At 45.6% G+C, this 21,066-nt stretch overlaps 1 protein-coding gene across 1 annotated transcript in view; it reads right to left on the minus strand.

Moving 5' to 3' along the window:
• The window catches only part of CCDC134 (coiled-coil domain containing 134), a 161,616-nt gene that overhangs the window by 8,832 nt on the left and 131,718 nt on the right, over positions 1-21,066 (minus strand). The gene's annotated exons all lie outside the window — the stretch shown is intronic.

Consider the following 21,066-nt stretch of genomic DNA (forward strand, 5'->3'; position numbering starts at 1 on the left):
TAAATATTATCGATATGTGAAGGTATGACTTAAGTCCAAAAGCAGAATGTTTGGATAGAAGGAGGTAAAGTGAGGCAAGGTTATAAATTAATAATGGCTATACATTTTACAATCAAATTAACAGATATGCGGGATCTGCTACATTCATTAACAGGATATTTACTGTTCACAGGCGAGTTCCACTTTGACAATGATTCAGGGTTTAAATTATTCTTTGGAGAAACGCATGAAATGGTGCTGTACTGTCATTGAGGTTTTTCAGCTTAGGCAAGCCTGGGTGACTTCTGCCTAGGATCTCACTTTATCTAAAAACAGGCTATTTCCTAATACTGGCATTTGGGTTGTTTTCTCACCACTGTTTTTGCAGCTCTATACTCTGACCACCACTTAGCTCTCACCCTATGGGTAGATTCCGATTGGTCTGAGCTGTACTTTCAACCATGGCAACAGGTTTTACCATCTCTTTCTCCAATCTGACCCCTTTGTTCACTATTCCTCACCTCCATAGCCAAGTCTTCTCATTCCATTTAGGGACAGATTTATCAGGTCAAAAACAGGAGGTACCTCCGAAAAGTATGATCCCTAAATTAAAACTAGATTCCCAACTACAGGACATTGCACAAACTGAGAACAGGCCAATTTGGAGGTAGTGGATTCCAGTTTAAATGTTATAGCTACCACCAGAAGAATAGGCATCACCTAAGGCAGCTAAAGTCTTAAATATGTGTATATACCAGTAATGGTGAACCTTTGCACCCCAGATGTTTTGGTACTACATTTCCCATGATGCTCAACTACAATGCAAAGTGCATGGGCATCATGGGAAATGTAGTTCCAAAACATCTGGGGTGCCAAGGTTCGCCATCACTGGTATATACTATATTCATAAAACAAAAGAAAGAAGATTGTGAAATGTGCACATGGGCACAGCAAAATGCCAATGGCACATGCCACTGGTGACAGATTTAAAGACACAGTACTCTTGAATGCCTTTGTGACTTATTTTGTTAATGAAGGGGTCAAATACTTTGGTGAGTTTTCTTGTATACTAATGGTGGCTGGCTTTAAATAACACTCTTAAGTGAAATGTGGTTTTAATTCACTTATTGGTTAAACAGGTCATATACTGTATACTAGATGTACTATATCATGAGAGTTTTCTCCCTCCCCTTTAATACCAGTGCGAGTATATTTTGGAATTCACCCGATCTGAAGTAAGGTGAAGAGGTCCTTGTGTGGACACGGAAGTATTGGTGGACAGAGCGCTGACCTGTGAAGGAGCCTATAGAGCAGTGATGGTAAACCTTGGCACCCCAGATGTTTTGGAGCAACATTTCCCATGATGCTCAACTACACTGCAGAGTGCATGAGCATCATGGGAAATGTAGTTCCAGAACATCTAGGGTGCCATGGTTCTCCATCACTGCTATAGGGGATACTTGTTTGACTCAGAGTTAACCAACCCTTTTTATTCAGCGAGCCTTCAATCTGAATGATCTATAACATATTTTTATGAAGGTACTTCAAATGGTTATACCGGCATAATGCCTGCGGATACAGACATCATCCCAGTATTGATTTTTTTTTTCAGCTGGCATTTGTGTAAAAGACATCCTAGTAGTTAGACACTGGATTGCCTTTACTGGCAGTGGGAGGAGTTGTTCTGTACCGTCCCTCTGGCAGGTCTGGAAAGAAGGCAGCGTTTCGGCAAGCTTACTATAGAGCCGAGTACTGGAACGTTCCCGATCAACTCTATGGTATAGAAAACTGGAAGCAACAAGGATATTGGGCACCATTCACAAAGTGGTATCTTACCGCATCCGAGTATGTGGCAAGATACTATACAGCATTTTTCAAAAAGTTTTTGGGCATTTACTAAAATAGTGTACAGAGTTATTTTATGAAGTAGTAGTGAAAACATCCAGTATGCTATCTCTCTGTGGTAGCTGGCGTATTTATTAACATCATTAAATAGGCGTGGTTAAGGAGCGGACGGCCGCCAGTGTTCCATCAGAATCGGCGACCCGTCAGATTAGGTAACAGAAGTGACGTTCCCCCAGCTGCACATGTATCCACTGCTACCAGGTTTGCAAATCTAACAGAACACCTGCAGCCAGAAGAAGCAGCAGCAGACATCTTACTACACCCAGCAGAGTCTTGAATTTAACAGCATTATCAATAAAGTGAGCGTATATAAATATAGTATATTGACATCTGTGGTGCGGTTTTCATGTATAATCTTGAAATACTAAAAGATTTAGTGCTGAGCAGTGCAGGGTGCACCAACATGGCCTCCACCACCTTCCTGCTGCTGGCCATAAAGAAGTAGTCCAGCCTGAGCTTGTTTGACTGGGCTTCTCCTATGGATCACAGGAGTGCAATTAGTTTTGCACTCTTGTGACCCATTTTCAGGAGACCGCACGTGGATGACTGCGTCATCGGGACACTAAAGTCTGGATCCACTAGGTGCCTGGACTGAAGCCCCCCCCCCACAGCTCAAAGCTCCAGTGAGCGTGTGGGGGGGGGGGGGGGTGGCAGAGCGGAGAGCTGCTGACTGACAGGCAGCAGCTCTCTCCTCAGGGAGCTGAGAGAACAGAGCCATTAGTGACGGTCGATCATTTGGTTCTCAGTACAAAGGCGGCAGAGGAGAGATGCAGCATCGGACCGAATTGATGAGATTGAAGCGTTATCTTCCATCTATGTTGATGATTGGTGTTTAATCAATGAAGCTGCAAGAATATTTCACATAAAAAATCTCCAACTCACTTGATCGGCCAGAATGGACGCTCTGTCTGCAGGTAATTCTACCCCCAGAATACCCAGCTACCGCATCACCTCTTTATCAGCTAAATGCTCCATGGCTCAGGGGTGAAGATCAAATGACTTTATCAAATTATCTCAAAGACATTTTCCTAGTGCTGCCAGCCCGAGTGCCTGACTGTTCCTGAGTGACCGGGGAATCGATCTGCCACAAACCGATCGGCCACTGTGGCTCGTCAAGTTTGGCTTGTTTACTTGATATATGAGGTGGGAGGCTGGGGTAAACGGTATCAGTCACATTGGATAGAGTATGCTTATTGGAGGGTGACACATGCACTTATATATCTATCTATATCTTATATTGGATGAATAGTCCTGCACATTGGGATTCAGCACCTTTAGATTTTTTGCACTTTAAAAAGACGTTTTGGCTACACATTGGACTTTGTTTCATTTGCACAGGAATTAGCTTGCACTATTGAAAGTCCTGAACTGTTGTTCGCACTTATTTGGCTTAATTTGCACCATCGCTGCATAATTGTATTTGCACTTACATTTTACTGTTTATGAGATTGTATTATAAGCTTGCACATGGTTTACCGTAGCTGCTATTTTTGCACTACTTGCACATTTATTGCACAGTCACTTTCACTATTTATTTTTAGCTGTTGATATTTTGTTGTAGTTTACCCCTACACATTCACCCCCCCCCCCCCCCCCCCCCCAAAAAAAAAAATGTGTAGCGTAAAAAAAAAAAACCCCAAAAAAAAACAAACAAACACACATTAGACCGTTTTATTTATTTACAAAACACAAAAAAAAAAAAATGTCCCCCGATGTAGATCCATAGTCAATCGCGATGCCCACCGCCGCTCTGAAAAAAGAAAAGAAAAAGCTCCGCTTGTGCCAAAGGCTCCTGCTGTCTGCCGTCTGACAGTTCTTAAAATAACTAGGGTCCGATGATGTCACAAGAGGGCAGGGTCACCCGTTGAAGTTTTTGGGTGGCCCCATCCCTTCATTATTTAAAGTGTTACTAAACCCAGTAATATGAAAAAGTTCATCTGACCACCCACAATTCCCACAGCTTCTAAATCTTTTTACATTAAAATACTGCCATTGTATACCTTTTTGGTGGATCTATATACCACAGTCACATAATAAACTGATAAACTGCAGAGTTTATCCAGAGATGTGTGTTCAGGTAGGAGGAGGAGATTTCCACTATAGCCTGTATACACGCCCACATGTGTGATGTTAATATCAAGTGACCTGGCTAGCTCTGAGAACAAGGACATGTTCTCTCCAACAAAAAAAGACAACTGAGAATATGAAGGTTGGCTAACCTACCTGTGTGTTATCTGGCCTTCCCCAGATAGACAGTGCAGGAGGGAAGGATCTATGCATACAATATCACAGAGCCTTTTTACATAATGCAGAGAATTAACCCCTTAAAGTGTTACTAAACCCAGCAATATTAAAACAACTCATCCACCCCCCACAGTGCACACAGCTTCTAAATCATCTTTTTTGTATCAAAATACTACCGCTACAGTCATGTTAAAAAGTTTGCATACTCTGGCAGAAATTGTGAAATTTTGGTATTAATATTGAAAATATGACTGATCATGCAAAAAAAAAAATAAATTGTATTTAACCACTTAACAACCGGCCCATAGCCGAATGATGGCTACAGGGCGATTGTTAAACTCTGTGAGGACGTCATATGACGGCCTCCCAGAATTCCGCTCTCGCGCGCCCCCCCTGGGGCGCGCACTCAAGAGCATCCGTGACCGCCGGTCACGGATCATGGTAAACAGCCGCTCATTGCGCCCGTTTACCATGTGATCGCTCCGTCAAATGACAGAGTGATCACTTGTAACATGACGCCGGTTCCTCCCTCCCCCTCTCTGTACCGATCGGTACAGCAGAGGGGGAAGAGATTGGTGTCAGCAGCGCTGTGGGCTGCATCTGCAGTACCCACATCGCTGCTCACCGAAATTTAACCCCTCAATTCCCTGCCAATACTCTGCAATACCCTGCAACACCCACCAATACCCTGCAACGCTCTGCAACACCTGCCAATACCCTGCAACACCATACTCAGAGATACCCAGCCATAGACATCCCCCCCCCCCCCCTCCGGTGCTTCTACCGACTCGCCAATACGATCAAAGCCAGAATCTCTCTTTTTTTTTTTTTCAGGCTTCCCAGCTTAGAGGTGAAATGCGGGGTCTTACTCACCCCATATCTCACTGTAAAGAGGACCTGCCATGCCATATTCCTATTACAAGGGATGTTTACATTCCTTGTAATAGGAATAAAAGTGATCAAAAAATTTATTTTTGGGGAAAAAAATGTCAAAACTAAAATAAAGTAAAATGAACAATAAAATTTTTTTTTTTTTAAAGCGCCCCTGTCCCCATGTGCTCGCATGCAGAAGCGAACGCATACGTAAGTCCCGCCCACATATGAAAGCGGTGTTCAAACCACACATGTGAGGTATCGCTGCGAACGTTAGAGCGAGAACAATAATTCTAGCCCTAGACCTCCTCTGTAACTCAAAACATATAGCCAGTAAAAAAAATGTAATTCATCGCCTATGGGGATTTTTAAGTAGCGACTTTTGGTGCCATTCCACGAGCGTGTGCAATTTTGAAGAGTGACATGTTAGGTATCCATTTACTCAGCGTAACTTCATCTTTCACATTATGCAAAAATTGGGCTAACTTTACTGTGCTTTTTTTTTTAAGCACAAAACTGTTTTTTTTCCAAAAAAAAAAGCATTCGACACGTAGGTACACATAGGCACACTTAACCCCAGTCACCCCCTGTCCTCCCCCTCCAGTCACAGTGTCACTGATTGCAGTGATCATTTATTTACTGATCACTGCATTTAGTGTCAGTTGTGACTGTAAAAAGTGTCAGGTTTTTATACAGTGTCAGGCACCCCCATATACTACCGAATAAAGGTTTTTAACCCCGATTGCCCCTAGTTAACCCTTTCACCAGTGATCACCGTATAAGTGTTACGGGTGACGCTGGTTAGTTAGTTTGCTTTTTTATAGCATCAGGGCACCCGCCATTTATTACCCAATAAAGGTTTAACCCCCTGATCACCCAGCGGGTGATATCAATTAGGTTTTAGGGTCATATAGGGTCTGCGTCGCCCCAGGCAGCGCTAGGTTAGTGCCAGTACCGCTAACACCCGTGCACAAAGCATACACCTCCCTTAGTGGTATAGTATCTGAACAGATCAATATCTGATCTGATCAGATCTATACTAGCGTCCCCAGCAGTTTAGGGTTACAAAAAACTCATTGTTAGTGGGATCAGTCCAGATACCTGCTAGCACCTGCGTTTTGCCCCTCCGCCCAGCCCAGCCCACCAAAGTACAGTATCGATCGATCACTGTCACTTACAAAACACTAAACACATAACTGCAGCGTTCGCAGAGTCAGACCTGATCCCTGCGATTGCTAACAGTTTTTTTTATAGCGTTTTATACAGTCGCTGACAGCCTAGGTCAGTGATGGCGAACCTTGGCACCCTAGATGTTTTGGAACTACATTTCCCATGATGGGAAATGTAGTTCCAAAACATCTGGGGTGCCAAGGTTTGCCATCACTGGCCTAGGTGCTTTTTTTGCCTGTGAATCTCACTAGCGTACCGCTAAATTTAGAGCCCAAAATTGCAAAGCGAAGGTACACTAGTGAAGAGGCCTACACGTTTATGAGCATGACAGATAGTGAAGAGGAAGTCACTCATCTGTCAGATTCAGGCTCAGTGAAATAAATAATGAATGCCCTTAGAAATCCTGAAGGCGGTGCTTGGTTTTCGGGGTCCCGTACGCGGCTAGGCTCCCAAAAAGTCCCACACATGTGGTATCCCCGTACTCAGGAGAAGCAGCAGAATATATTTTGGGGTGTTTTTTTTTTTTTGTCATTATTGAATCACTTGGGACAAAAAAAAATATTCAATGGGCTCAACATGCCTCTCAATTTCCTTGGGGTGTCTACTTTCTAAAATGGGGTAATTGGGGGGGGGGGGGGGGGGGGTTGCACTGTCCTGCCATTTTAGCACCTCAAGAAATGATAGGCAGTCATAAATTAAAAGCTGTGTAAATTCCAGAAAATGTACTCTAGTTTGAGACGCTATAACTTTTTTGTGCAAACCAATAAATATACGCTTATTAACATTTTTTTTTTTTTTTAACTAAAGACATGTGGCTGAATACATTTTGGCCTAAATGTATGACTAAAATTGAGTTTATTCGATTTTTCTTAGAACAAAAAGTAGAAAATATATTTTTTTTTCAAAATTTCTGTCTTTTTCCATTTAGATCGTAAAAAAAAAAAAAAAAAAAAAAAAAAAAAATCGCTGAGGCAATCAAATATCATCAAAAGAAAACTATTTGTGGGAAGAAAAGGACGCAAATTTCATTTGGGTACAACATTGCATGACCGCGCAATTACCAGTTAAAGCAGTGCGAAATTGTAAAAAGACCTCTGGTCCTTAGGCTGACAATTGGTCCGGGGCTTAAGTGGTTAAAAAAAAAAAACTCACCATGCTACCTAATACCTGGCAATGTCTACTTTCTAAAAAGGGGTATTTTGGGGGGTATTTCTACTTTCCTGACTTGTTAGTGTCTCAAGAAATAAAATACACCTGATGTACTGAAGGCCTGATCAGATGTGATCAATTTTCAGTGATTGGCACCATAGTTTGTAGACTCCATAACTTTCACAAAGACCAAATAATATACACTAATGTGGGTTACTTTTACCAAAGATAGGTAGCAGTATAAATTTTGGCCAAAATTTATGAAGAAAAATTATGAATTAGCAAAAATGTATGACAGAAACAAAGAAAAAGGCATTTTTTTTTCACAAAATTTACGTTTTATTTTATTTATAGCACAAAAAATAAAAACACTAGTGATTAAATACCACTAAAAGAAAGCTCTATTTGTGTGGAAAAAAGGACGCAAGTTTCATATGGGTGCAGTGTTGCATGACTGAGTAATTGTTATTCAAACTGTGAGAGCGCTGAAAGCTGAAAATTGGTCTGGTCAGGAAGGGGGTGTAAGTGCACTGTATTGAGGTGGTTAAATAAAAGTTTTTTGGCATGATCAGTCATATTTTCAATATTAATGCCAAAATTTCACAATTTCTGCCAGGGTATGCAAACTTTTGAGCACAACTGTATAAACCTTTTTTTTTTTCCCATCTGTACATCATGGTCACATGGTAAACTGTAGGGTCCCAGCAATTCCCGAGTGTTCATGTAGGAGGAGATTTCACTCTCCTCTGAAACTTCCTATGCATCAGAGAACCCCTCACCCCCGACCAATCTGGCCAGCGCCGATTGGCTCTGTGCCAATGACATGCTCATTACGCAAATATAAAAAACAAAACAAAAAAAAAACGTACAAATCGGGTGTGAAACAGGAAATGTTCTCTACAGCATAAAAGACAAAACTGAGCATGTGCAGGAAGGCTACCCTCCCTGTGTACTAGCTGGCCTTCCCCAGATAAAGTGCAGGAGGGAATGATCTATGCATACAGGGTAAAACAACCTTTTTACACAATGCAGAGGTTTAACCCCTTAAAGAGGAAGTAAACCCTGATGGGTTTTACTCAGGGGCATACCTAGAGCATTTGGCACCCAGGGCGGATCCTATATCTGGCACACCCCCCCCCCCCCCCCATTAAAATGTAAAAAATACCCCATTGTGCCCCCTGCATCCTTCAATTTCTGTCACTACTGCGTACCCCCTCTCCACAACTGAACCTCTGGACCCCTTTACATTACATAGCACCCTGAACCTCCGGACCCCTTTACATTACACAGCACCCTGCATCTCTGGACCCCTTTACATTATACAACACCCTGTACCTCTGGACCCCATTGCATTACACATCATCCTGCAGCTCTGGACCCTTTACATTACACAAGACCCTGTACCTCTGGGCCCCTTTACATTACACAGCCCCCTGCACCTCTGGGCCCCCCTTACATTACACAGCCCCCTGCACCTCTGGGCCCCTTTACATTACACAGCCCCTTCACCTCTGGGCCCCTTTACATTACACAGCCCCTTCGCCTCTGGACCGCTTTACATTACACAACACCCTGATCCTCTGGACCCCTTTACATTACACAGCCCCTTCACCTCTGGGCCCCTTTACATTACACAGCCCCTTCGCCTCTGGGCCCCTTTACATTACACAGCCCCTTCGCCTCTGGACCGCTTTACATTACACAACACCCTGATCCTCTGGACCCCTTTACATTACACAACACCCTGCAGCTCTGGACCCCCTGCATGTTACACATACCCCCCCTTCAGTGCAGACCCCCATTCAGTGCAGACTCCCTCTTAAATGTAGCCCCCCGTTCAGTGCAGCCCCCATTCAGTGCAGCCCCCATTCAGTGCAGCCCCCATTCAGTGCAGACTTCCTCTTCAATGTAGCCCCCCGTTCAGTGTAGCCCCCCCCATTCAGTACCCCAGATCAGCGCAGCGGCACATGCTCAGCAGATCCCCTCCCCCTGTTTATACATAAACAGAGAGGAGGGGGCTGTGCCTGCCTGTGTGACATCCGTGATCACACAGACAGACAGCCCGTGAGAGGAGGGGATGGAAGGTGCACCTGTGTCACCCTGCACCCCCTGCCCCCTTGCATCACAACCCGATAGTTAAGCTTGCCTCTCCTCTCCCTGCGCCTGTCACTGTGCTATCCGCAGCGCTGCCACCGCTATAATTGCGGAGGGGGGTTCCGGCCTGACACCCCCCCAGTGTGTAGTACCCGGGGCAGCCCGCACCCCCCCGCCCCCTACTTAGTACGCCTTTGGTTTTACTTCCTCTAAGGTAAAGCCTAATGGGATACTATGCATCGCATAGTAGCCCATTATGTGTGACTTACCCGACACAGAAGCCTGCAATGACCCCGCTGGCTGGAAGCTTCCATCTTCAGCCCTCTTCCTCCTGGGGCCGCAAACTCTGGCTCTGTGACCGGCCAGAGTTACGCGGGAGCCGCCAGTCACAGCATGACCCCAGCTAGAAACGGCACAGCGTGCCCTTTCTAAAGTGTGCATGTGACGAATACATTGGCGCATGCACAGAACAACTAATCTTATTGGGAATTGTACATTTCTCCCCAAACCGAGTAGGTTTAGGAGATATTACCAGCACCTACATTTAAGCCTTAATCTAAGCTTACCTGTAGGTGAAAGTGGTTGTAAAGGGTTTACAACCACTTTAAGTCCCACAGTGAGTATAACAAGCATGCTATTCTGCATATACAGACTGATTTTATTGTTGTGGGTTTAGTAACACTTTAAGGACTGTCAGACGGCGGAAGTCTTCGGCACGAGCAGACTTTTTGTTTCTTTTTTCAGGTCGGTGGTGGCGGCAGGCCTCGTGATTGACAAAGGATCCACACAGGGGACATTTATGTTTAGAATAAAGGACTTGTCAAAAACGGTAATTTATACTCATTCACTGGGGGGGCCTTGTTAAAGGGGGCTTCCAGATTTCGGTAAGCCTCCCCATCCACCAGCCAGGGTTTGGTGAAGAGGCCCTTGTCCCAAAAGCCCCCCTCCCCCCACTGAGGGCACATGGTTTAGGAGGCTCACTTGTCCCTTCCCTTCCCTGCTGGGCTGCATTGCTCAAATAAGGGTCTGGTATAGATTTATAGATTTTTGAGGGGTTCCCTTCAAAATCCATAGCGGACCTGAAGGGCCTGGTATGCTTAGGGGGGAACCCATGCCTTTTTTTCATATTTTATAATTGCCAGCAATTAATTTTTTTTTACGTTCAGCTGTCGGTGGGGAAACACAGCGGACGCCTGCTCCTTAACAACCATGTTGTTTACTGGTTGTTAAGGAGCAGGTAGCCGCCTGTTCCTTAACAACTGGTACAAATTTCACACATACCGCATGCCTGAACCACTACTTAATTAATGCATCCATTTAATTATTTATTGTCTTTTGTGATTTGAGTTTAACGCCTGTTCATCCGGTATTTACTGAGCGTTTTCAGTAAATACCGAAGAACAGTATCAGTGAATTGACAGTTACAGAATCACATGCGATATTTAGGCAAAATATCTAAATATCGCATGCAAGTTCCCTTTGTGATGGGGGCCCTTTATTACTTCTGGTTTCGCTAGAGATCAAAGACATTTTTGGCTTGGGAAAGCATCTCAGTGTGATCAGATGCTTTTAAGGGCAAAGGAGACATCTGGGGTCTAACAGATCCCAGATCCCTCCATAAAGAGGACCTGTCACTGCCTATTGTTACAGCAAGGGATGTTTACATTTCTTGTGGTATCAATAAAAGTGATAAAAAAATAAATAAAATCTAATCTAAAGAAAGTGTAAAAAAAAAATAGAATAAAATAAAATACATTTTTTAAAGTGCCCCTGTCCCACCATAATTCTAGCACCAGACCTCTTGTGTAATGCTAAACTGGTAACATGTAAAGTCTTTTAACATGTTTTTTTCCTCAAAAGAATGTTTATTGAGAAACAAAGCATAAAACAACATTACAGGTTCCAGAAAATATACGACAAACATGGACATAGTTCCAGACACCAGTGCCAAAGAGCATACGCTCACCCACAGGGCCCAACATAAGTGTCCCATCTCAAATTCAAGACATACCGTGCATTGTTGCGCAGCTCTTATATATTGGTTCACCTCATCAGCAACATTACAACAGCAATCTATTCCAAAACCAAGTCCACTAAGGAATGCCCTGGGGTGTCCAACAATGGGTTCCTCAGTTTATTAAATTTGCTTGGGCACCCCCTGTGTTGGAAGTTATACTTCTCCAAATGCAAGGTGTCCCCCATCTGATTGAGCCATTCTTTAAGTGTAGAAGGGTCAGCTGCTTTCCAGTGCCTAAAAAAGAACCCTGGTTATGGCCTGTTTAGAATTTTCCTCAATTGAAAGCTCATCCAGGATACTCAGTAGACAAGGCTTGGGGTGAGTAGGAATATTGACCTGAAATACCTTATTAATGGTTATAATTATCCCAGTCCAATGCAGATTGGGCACGTTCACAGAAGGTGGATTAAGTCTCCATGGTCCCTAGAGCATCAAGTGCATACTGGATTGACTCTCACTCCCATCCTACATAGTCTGGTAGGCGTGAGATATACCCGAAGGACTATATAAAGCTGGGACATTGAGAAAGCAAGACTGCACCCCCTCTAAACTGTAAAAAAAACCCTCCCTGATCCTGCAACTTGCTGTATGTCCTCTATATGGACCACAATAACCAGGGCTGCTCAGCCCTGACCACCGTGGTCAGAGTACGACCCTACGTCACACGTAGCTGTCCTCTCTGCACTTCTCTCTCTCCCCCTCCTTCCTGCCCGTCAGTGCCCATCTGTACGTTTCTCTCTGCCCCCCTCCCCCCCCCGCTGCTAAAAATAAAAGCCCTACAATTATCAGGTCACACGAGTCGCAGCTGATTTACAGCTCCGAGACATTTCTTCTGCAGGAGGTCACATGATCTCCCCGACTGACAGAGGGAGATCACGTGACCTACTGTAGAAGTAATGTCTCAGAGCTGTAAAGCAGCCACGAGTCATGTAACCGGCCTGTAGATGGCACTAAAAAGGTATTTAGAATGCTTGTTTTTACAAAGGACTTGCATAGTGTGGTATGCCAGCCTCTAATACACTTTAAGATGAGAGATCTCAGCCATATAATTAAAAATAGGAGTCGGGAACTGTATCCACAGTTCCCCATCCGATTGTGCCTTAATAGCGTGCTGCAACTGTAAATCATATTGATTGCAGTAGATTACATTTTCCTTGTCCGGAAAATCATTTACCATTAGGAAAAATATGCTTCAGACATGTAACCACAATATTTTTTCCATCAAGTCCCACTTTGTAGAAGTTGCAGTTCTGGTCAATACCGCGTATCCCAAATAGGACTATAGTTGATGAAACCAGTGACTGTTTGCAATTGCCTGGACTTAATCCATAGCTTTTGCATAAGGACATACGTGGGAAGCGTTTGTTAAATTTTGCGTAGGCTAATGCCTTCAGGCCCATAGCCGGATCACTAATCCTAGTTACATGACACACCAAGGCAGTAGTGCTGCTAGTAGGTGTACGGGCATGACTCGTGGAATATGTTGCAGTTGAGCTGCAAGATAGTAAAGCCAGGGGTTGGGCAGTGCGAAACCCCCAGCGTCTTTAGGTTTCTGAAGTTGTTCCAATTTAATCCGTGAAGGTCTATTTAACCATAAAAAGGACCTAAACATTGAGTTGATGATACTGAACATTTTAGGGGGATCATCACTGGGGCATTGTGCAAAACAAAGAGTTGTGGCATAAAAATCATCTTAATAAGGTTAACTTTCCTCATTATGGACAACCTAAGACATAATCTAGGGGGTTAGGAGTGACATAGATGCCTGAATATTTAGAGGACAAGACTGGAATATTTTGCAATGTGGACTCCTGATAGCCACTTTTGGAACATATTCAGGATTGGTTATGACTGACATTGCTTTCTGTAAGCATTTAGAGGTATCCCCCAGAAGGCGCATGGTATCATCAGCATGGAGCATTCATTTGTCATGTAACTTTCCATACTGAAATCCACGAATACATGAGTTATAGTGGATCATAGCTGTCAATGGCTTGATGGAGAAAAGAGGTGACAGAAGACACCCCTGCCGGGTGCCCCAATGCAATGGGAAGGGCTGCAAGATCCGTCCTGCCTCTCTGATCGAAATTTGGCCATAGCCGCCCAAAGAAACTGCCATTCAATACTGTTGAAGGTCTTATGGACATCTAACGACAGCAATGCCCTATCTCCACTATGATCTACCGGAGACTGTAGGGGAACCACTTCACCCCAGTACCGTTATTTTAGAGCTGGCGGACAGCATTTATGATAACAACTGATACAGCTCAGCAGCCACTCGGCCGTTCTCACCAGGATCGGGAAGAGACCCCTCCTCCCACCAGGGTATACCGTGCCACTGGGAAACCCGAGTAGCAAATAAAGCCAGAATCAGCTTTGATCGAGTCTCTGATGTAGTAACCTGGAAGCGATGTCACAGCATCACTTCTGGTTTACGTGGCTGCCATCGTTTGCCAAACCAAAAAAATCCCTAGTATTCCAAAATGCAGATTTTGGTGTTTTGAATACTTTTAAGTGAAAAGGAGTGATTTGGTGTCTTTTAGACCCCAGATCCCTCCATAATGAGTACATGTCACAAGGGATGTTTACATTCAAAAAGTGATCAGATTTTTGTTTTTCACATAGTGTTAAAAAATAAAAATAAAGAAACATAAAACAAAATAAGCAAATGTAAACAGTGTTCAAACCACACATGTGAGGTATCGCTGTGATCGTCAGAGTGAGAGCAATAATTCTAGCAAAAGACCTCCTGTGTAAGGCCGCGTACACACAAGAGGATTGTCCGTCCAACTTAGTCCGCTGAAACGTGTTTCAGCGGACAGTCCGCTCGTGTGTGGGCTTCAGCGGACTTTTTCAGCGGACAGTCTGGCGGACTAAGTCTTTCGGAATTTCCGTAATATTGTCCGTCCAACTTTGGTTTCAGCGGACAGTCCGCTCGTGAGTAGGCAAGTTGGACGGACTAAGTATGGCGCATGCTCAGAAAGGATTTACACGGCCGAAGGTTGCATTGCAGTGTATTGGACGTCGTATTTCTAGTCCCGTCGTACGTGCTGTACACGTCATCGCGCAAGCTTTCATCGGACTGTCTGCTCATCGTGTGTAGTCAAGTCCGTTCATTCAAAAGTAGGACGGACTGTCTGTCGGATTGTCTGACGGACTTAGTTGGACGGACAATCCTCTCGTGTGTACGCGGCCTAACTTTAAACTGGTAATGGATTAAAGCGTTGCCTATGGAGATTATTAGGTACCGTAGTTTGTCACCATTCCATGAGTGTGGGCAATTTTATACCGTAACATGTTAGATTTACTCAGCATAACATCTTTCACAATAAAAAAAAAAACAAATAATGTGTGACATAAAATACTACAACGATTGCAGTTGACTTCTGAGGCATAATGCCAGACTGGTCTGCGTGGATAATAGAAGAGATAGCCCTGTTTAATCTCAAAGCCAGCACTTTGGCTACAATTTTAAGGTCACTCTATAAGAAAGAAATGGGCCTGTAAGAACCTGGATCTAGTGGGTCTTTCCCTGGCTTTAATAGGACAATCACGTTAGCCCTGGTCATGGATTCTGGAAGCTCATTAGCCTTTGCAAGCTGCATTGTGCATCTCAGGAGCAGGGCCATTTTATCCTCTACATCACTAATGCAGCCTTCTACTGCTGTGGTGCGCTCCTAGATCTTTGCAGATAATGGCGGATTAGGCCCAACTCCTCCTTAAGCCCCCAAAGTTCTCTTTTAGGGCATCTACTGAGGATGTGTATTTGTGAACAGCCCTGAGAATGTCAGCTAGAGTGGGTTGCTCAGCTTCTTTGTCCTCTACCTGCTCTGTCAGTGATCTGAAGAGTAAGGCTAGGTTCACATTGCTGCGATGCGGGAACGCCGCGAATCCGCGGCGTTTTCCCGCATCGCATACCTCCCGCCGGCAGTTCACACTGCCCTATGCGGACGGCTGGGGGTGTCAATGTTATGTTAATGACACCCCCAGATCCGTCCGCATATCGCAGTGCGATCTGCCGACTCGCACAGGAATCGGATCGCATGGTGTGAACCCCCATGCGATCCGATTCCGTTGCGGACCCAAAAAAGGGTCCCGTGCGAGTTTGCTGCGGGACCGCTGCGAGTTCAGCCATACTATCTGTATGGCTGAACTCGCAGCGCTACGGAGATCGGATGTGATTTGCTGTGCGAATCACATCCGGATCTCCCCCCGCAGCGGTGTGAACCCAGCCTTATGGCTGCTGAGGGGCCCTGTGTGGACGGTTCTCCCTCTTCCCCAGTGTGAACGATGGATGGGGTTGCCTCCAAGTCAGTCTCGGAAGTCCGTCTCAGAAACTGCCCCCCCCCCCCAGCTTCTGGGTATACTAGAGTATATCCCACAGAGGCTCCTTACCATCTGCTTTGGGCATTTTAGGTTTACCCACATCCTTCTGTTTCTATTGCGGGAGTTTTGTGAGACACGTCCACTCACACTGATAATGGGGTACTTTGACGCAGTAAGTGGGCTTAGCACTATATGACCATATAGTGTGACCAAATCCCCATATTTTTTTAACATGTTCTGGTGTTTTTAACCACTTCCCGCCTGGCCTATAGAAGAATGTCAGTCGGGCGGTGGTTCAGTTATCCTGACTAAGCATCATGACGTCCAGCAGGATAACAGCATTGGGGCGATTGGTGGTGCGGTGTGCAAGTCTGACACACTGCTACACTGAACTCGGTAAAGAGCATCTGAGGGAGGCTCTCTACCACGTGATCATCCCTATGCTTCAGCATATACAGCGGGTAAAATAAGTATTTAATATATAAATATATTTCTTAAAGCGGTAGTAAACCCGCACATTTTTTTTTTTTTTTTTTAAACCTGCAAAGCAAAAGGCATAATGAGCTAGTATGCACCGCATACTAGCTCATTATGAAATACTTACCTTAGAACGAGGCCCCGACATCTGGCCCGATCCACGCCGAGGGAGCTGACATGCTCCCTCGGCATTTCTTCCGGGTATCGCGGCTCCGGCGCTGTGAGTGGCCGGAGCCACGATATCGTCAGATTTCAGTCCGGCCGCTCGGCTGCTGCCGGATTTTGACGGCGAGAAACCCCTTGTGCGCATGCGCCGCTGCAGTCAGCGGCGCATACCGAGGGGAATATCTCCTAAACCGTACAGGTTTAGGAGATATTTTTTTTTACCTACAGGTAAGCCTTATTATAGGCTTTCCTGTAGGTAAAAGTTAAAAATGTGGGTATACAACCACTTTAAGGTGCTATTGACCTAAGATTTGCACCACATGTCGGTAACAACCCATGCAATCCATACATACAATGAAATCAAAACAAATACATTCAGAAATTAAGTTATGTGTAATAAAGTGGAATGACACGAAAAAAGTATTGAACATGCCAACTGAAATGTATTTAATATTTTGTACAAAAATCTTTGTTGGCAATGACAGCTTCAAGACGCCTCCTGTGGAGAAACTAGTCACATGCATTAGTGTGATTTTTGGCTTATTCTTTCAGAGTCAGGTGATTGGCTGGGCCATTCTCGCAGCTTTATTTTCTCTTTCTTTGATACCAACTGAGAGTTTCCTTGGCTTTGTGTTTGGGATCATTATCTTGCTGAAATGTCCACCCTCATTTCATCATCCTGGTCGATTTGGTACATTTTTCCATTCATCCTTCTTTCAATGATAGGTAAGAAGTTTGCCAGTACCGTATGCTGAAAAACAGCCCCACACCATTATGTTCCCACCTCCAAACTCACTGTTAGTATGGTGTTTCTGGGGTGATGTGCAGTGCCATTGACCTCCAAACATGGTGTGTATTATGGCATCCAAAGAGTTCAATTTTGGTCTCATCTGACACGACTATATTCTTGCCAGTATTTCACAGGCTTGTCTAAATGGTGTGTAGCAAACTTTAAACAAGCATAAACATTTTTCTTCAGCAATGAAGTCTTGCGTGGTGGATGTGCATACAGGCTATGGCGGTTGAGTGCATTACTTATTATTTTCTTTAAAACAAATGTACCTGCCAATTCCAGGTCTTTCTGAAGCTCACCACAAATGGTCCTTGGTCTTGGACAACTCTTCTGATAAGTCTTAGCACTCCTGTCAGAAATCATGGAGCTGAGCAGAGGATAGGAAGTTGGTGTACACAGGAAGTTGGTGGGAGGCACGTGGTTGGACAAAGGAGTAATAAATATATATATATATATATATATATATATATATATATATATATATATATATATATATATATATATATATATATATATATACACATATATACACATATATACACACACACATATACATACACACACACACTTATATTGCTAGAAAGGATATAGGCATATTTTGTAAGCTAAAAATTGTGTTGCATTGTGTATCTTACAGTTGTATGTGTAGCTTTTCTGTTTAGTAAAGCATTGGTGCACTACAGAAGTCTAAGCTTCCTTGGTTTTACCGCAAGAAACTTTTATTAGATAGATGAAAGCAAAACATTAGGGGCTCATCCAGCATTGTGCTGAAATTCAACTGAAGCAGACCCGTTTTTCTGTGATGTATTGTGTGTAGCTTGTGCTAGGTAAAAAGCCGCGTACACACGTAGCGGTATGTCCGACGTACTTAGTCTGGCGGACTTCCCGCCAGACTATCCGTCGGACTTTCCGAACGGGCTACTTGCCCACACACGTACTAAGTCCGCCGTACTATCCGCCCTACTTTTGAAATGAACGGACTCGCCCACACACGCAGAGGAAAGTCCGCTCGTTTCGAGCGCGTCTTCAGGTAGGCGGGGCCCACGAAGGAGACGTCGCTGGCCCCGCCGCCTGGTATGGACTTAAAGGGCCTCCCCCAAGTCCACAACAGACCCTTGTCCGAGCACGCTACCCGGCCGGCCAGGAAAGGGGGGGTGAGCGAGCGCCCCCCCCCCCGAGCCGTACCAGGGCGCGTGCCCTCAACATGGGGGGTGCCTTTGGGAAGGGGGGGCGCGCGGCCCCCCCACCCCAAAGCACCTTGTCCCCATGTTGATGAGGACAAGGGCCTCTTCCCGACAACCCTGGCCGTTGGTTGTCGGGGTCTGTGGGCGGGGGGCTTATCGGAATCCGAGAGCCCCCTTTAATAAGGGGGCCCCCGGATACCGGCCCCCCCACCCTATGTGAATGAGTATGGGGTACAATGTACCCCTACCCATTCACCTGTAAAATAAAAGTACAAAAAAAACACAACACAAGATAAAATACTTTATTGCACAGCTCCGGGGGTCTTCTCGCCGGACTCCTCCGCTATCTTCTTGTAGCTCTTTTGCTAGCGGAGCAGTCCGGCTTTCTTCCTCGCCGCCGGCCTCTTCTTCCGACTTCGGGGGTCTTGTCCCCCTCTTCGGTTCTTCTGCCGGCCAACTGCGCCTTCTTATAGCTCTTTTACAGGCGGTGGCACGGTCTTCTGTCGCCGCCGCCTTCCGTTCTTCTTCTTCTCCAGGAGATGTTGACTCGACGATCTCTCCGGCCGCAATGCCAGGGACGCGCTGCGCTGCCACTTATATAGGGACAAGGGGCGGTGTCACATGGGTTTATGTCACATGGGTTGGTCACATGGGTTGATGTCACATGGGTTGGTCACATGGGTTGATGTCACATGGCGACAGTTCCAGCATCCTCCGGGACTGTGACATCGTAAGGGGGCGGGGTCACATGTGACACCAACCCATGTGACATAAACCCATGTGACATAAACCCATGCGACATAAACCCATGCGACATAAACCCATGCGACACCGCCCCTTGTCCCTATATAAGTGGCAGCGCAGCGCGTCCCTGGCATTGCGGCCGGAGAGATCGTCAACATCTCCTGGAGAAGAAGAAGAACGGAAGGCGGCGGCAACAGAAGACCGGGCCACCGCCTGTAAAAGAGCTATAAGAAGGCGCGGTGGCCCGGCCGAAGAACCGAAGAGGGGGACAAGACCCCCGAAGTCGGAAGAAGAGGCCGGCGGTGAGGAAGAAAGCCGGACTCCTCCGCTAGCAAAAGAGCTACAAGAAGATAGCGGAGGAGTCCGGCGAGAAGACCCCCGAAGACGGAAGACCCCCGGAGCTGTGCAATAAAGTATTTTATCTCGTGTGTTGTGTTTTTTTTGTACTTTTATTTTACAGGTGAATGGGTTCTCATTCACATAGGGTGGGGGGCCGGTATCCGGGGGCCCCCTTATTAAAGGGGGCTCCCGGATTCCGATAAGCCCCCCACCCGCAGACCCCGACAACCAACAGCCAGGGTTGTCGGGAAGAGGCCCTTGTCCTCATCAACATGGGGACAAGGTGCTTTGGGGTGGGGGGGCCGCCCCAAGGCACCCCCCATGTTGAGGGCACGCGGCCTGGTACGGCTCAGGAGGGGGGGGCGCTCGCTCGCCCCCCCTTTCCTGGCCGGCCGGGTAGCGTGCTCGGACAAGGGTCTGTTGTGGACTTGGGGGGGACCCCCACGCCGATTTTTTTCGGCGTTGGGGTTCCCCTTTAAGTCCATACCAGGCGGCAGGGCCAGCGACATCTCCTTCGCGGGCCCCGCCTACCTGGAGACCCGCTCAAAATGAGCGGACTTTTCTCCGGGTGGGAAAAGTCCACTCATTTCAAAAGTACGGCGGACTGGCATACACACGGCCGGATTGTCCGCCGAAATGCGAGTCCGGCGGGAAGATTGGAGTGCAACACGGCATTCTAAGTCCGCCGTACTTTCGGGTCAAAAAAGTATGCCGGAGGCTACACAAAGGGGGATTGTTTGGCGGACTTGAGTTTGCCGGACTTTTCCACCGGATTGTTTGATCGTGTGTACGCGGCATAAGAGTGTGTGAGCCTGTTGCTAAAGAATTTGCTTCACCCTCAAATAAGCCTTGGGGTGATAAAGTCCATGATAATTTTGTAGACTTTAGCCTTGAAGAGTTTTATTCAAGTATAGCAGAGAAGAGGACAGTGTCTACAATGGGTTGGTACTTTCTTCATGCTCTCTCTAATGAATCACAAAAGGAGGGAGAAAGCAGAGGCAGAAATTAAGGCATTAAATAACCAGCTAGCAGTTGCTTCAGAGTATGTGCATTCAACTGCTAATCTGGATGATGAGTTGCAAGAACGGTGTGCAGCCCTCATTACCAAATCAATGAATGCCTTAAAGGAAAGAAGGGCTTTAATCCTGTTATTAAAGCCAGGGTAGGTGACATTGTCACATCCCAAAACTGGGATTGTGAGGATGTGCTCTCCTAAAATGATCGGGAGGATGAAGAGATAGTTTGCTCTTTCAGATGATCACCCAATGGGCAAGAAAAAAACGTGCATCACTTCCTGCTGAACCCCGCACTGTCTCCTGGGATCTCATCCAAGTAATCCCAAGAGACATTGCGGCTAAGACTGGCGAAATCTCGCAAGATTTTGCAGACGTGACGTGATCACGCCGTTGTCCTGACAACATTCTGGATTTGCAAAGCTCGTAGCTGTAGCTACAGAGCATGCGCGGGAACCGGCAAAGCATGCTGGTTCCTAGCAAAGACTGGAAAGAGGAAGTTATTGCTTGTGAGCTTCAAATGCCCACACGAAAAAAGAGATCTGCCAAACACTAAAAATAAAAAGTAAAATTTGGAGGAAAAACGGACATGTT

This window comes from Lithobates pipiens, unplaced genomic scaffold, assembly GCF_037356315.1.
Source record: "Lithobates pipiens isolate NorthernLeopardFrog02 unplaced genomic scaffold, aLitPip1_a1.2 Scaffold_23, whole genome shotgun sequence".
NCBI classification, from domain to species: Eukaryota; Metazoa; Chordata; class Amphibia; order Anura; family Ranidae; genus Lithobates; species Lithobates pipiens.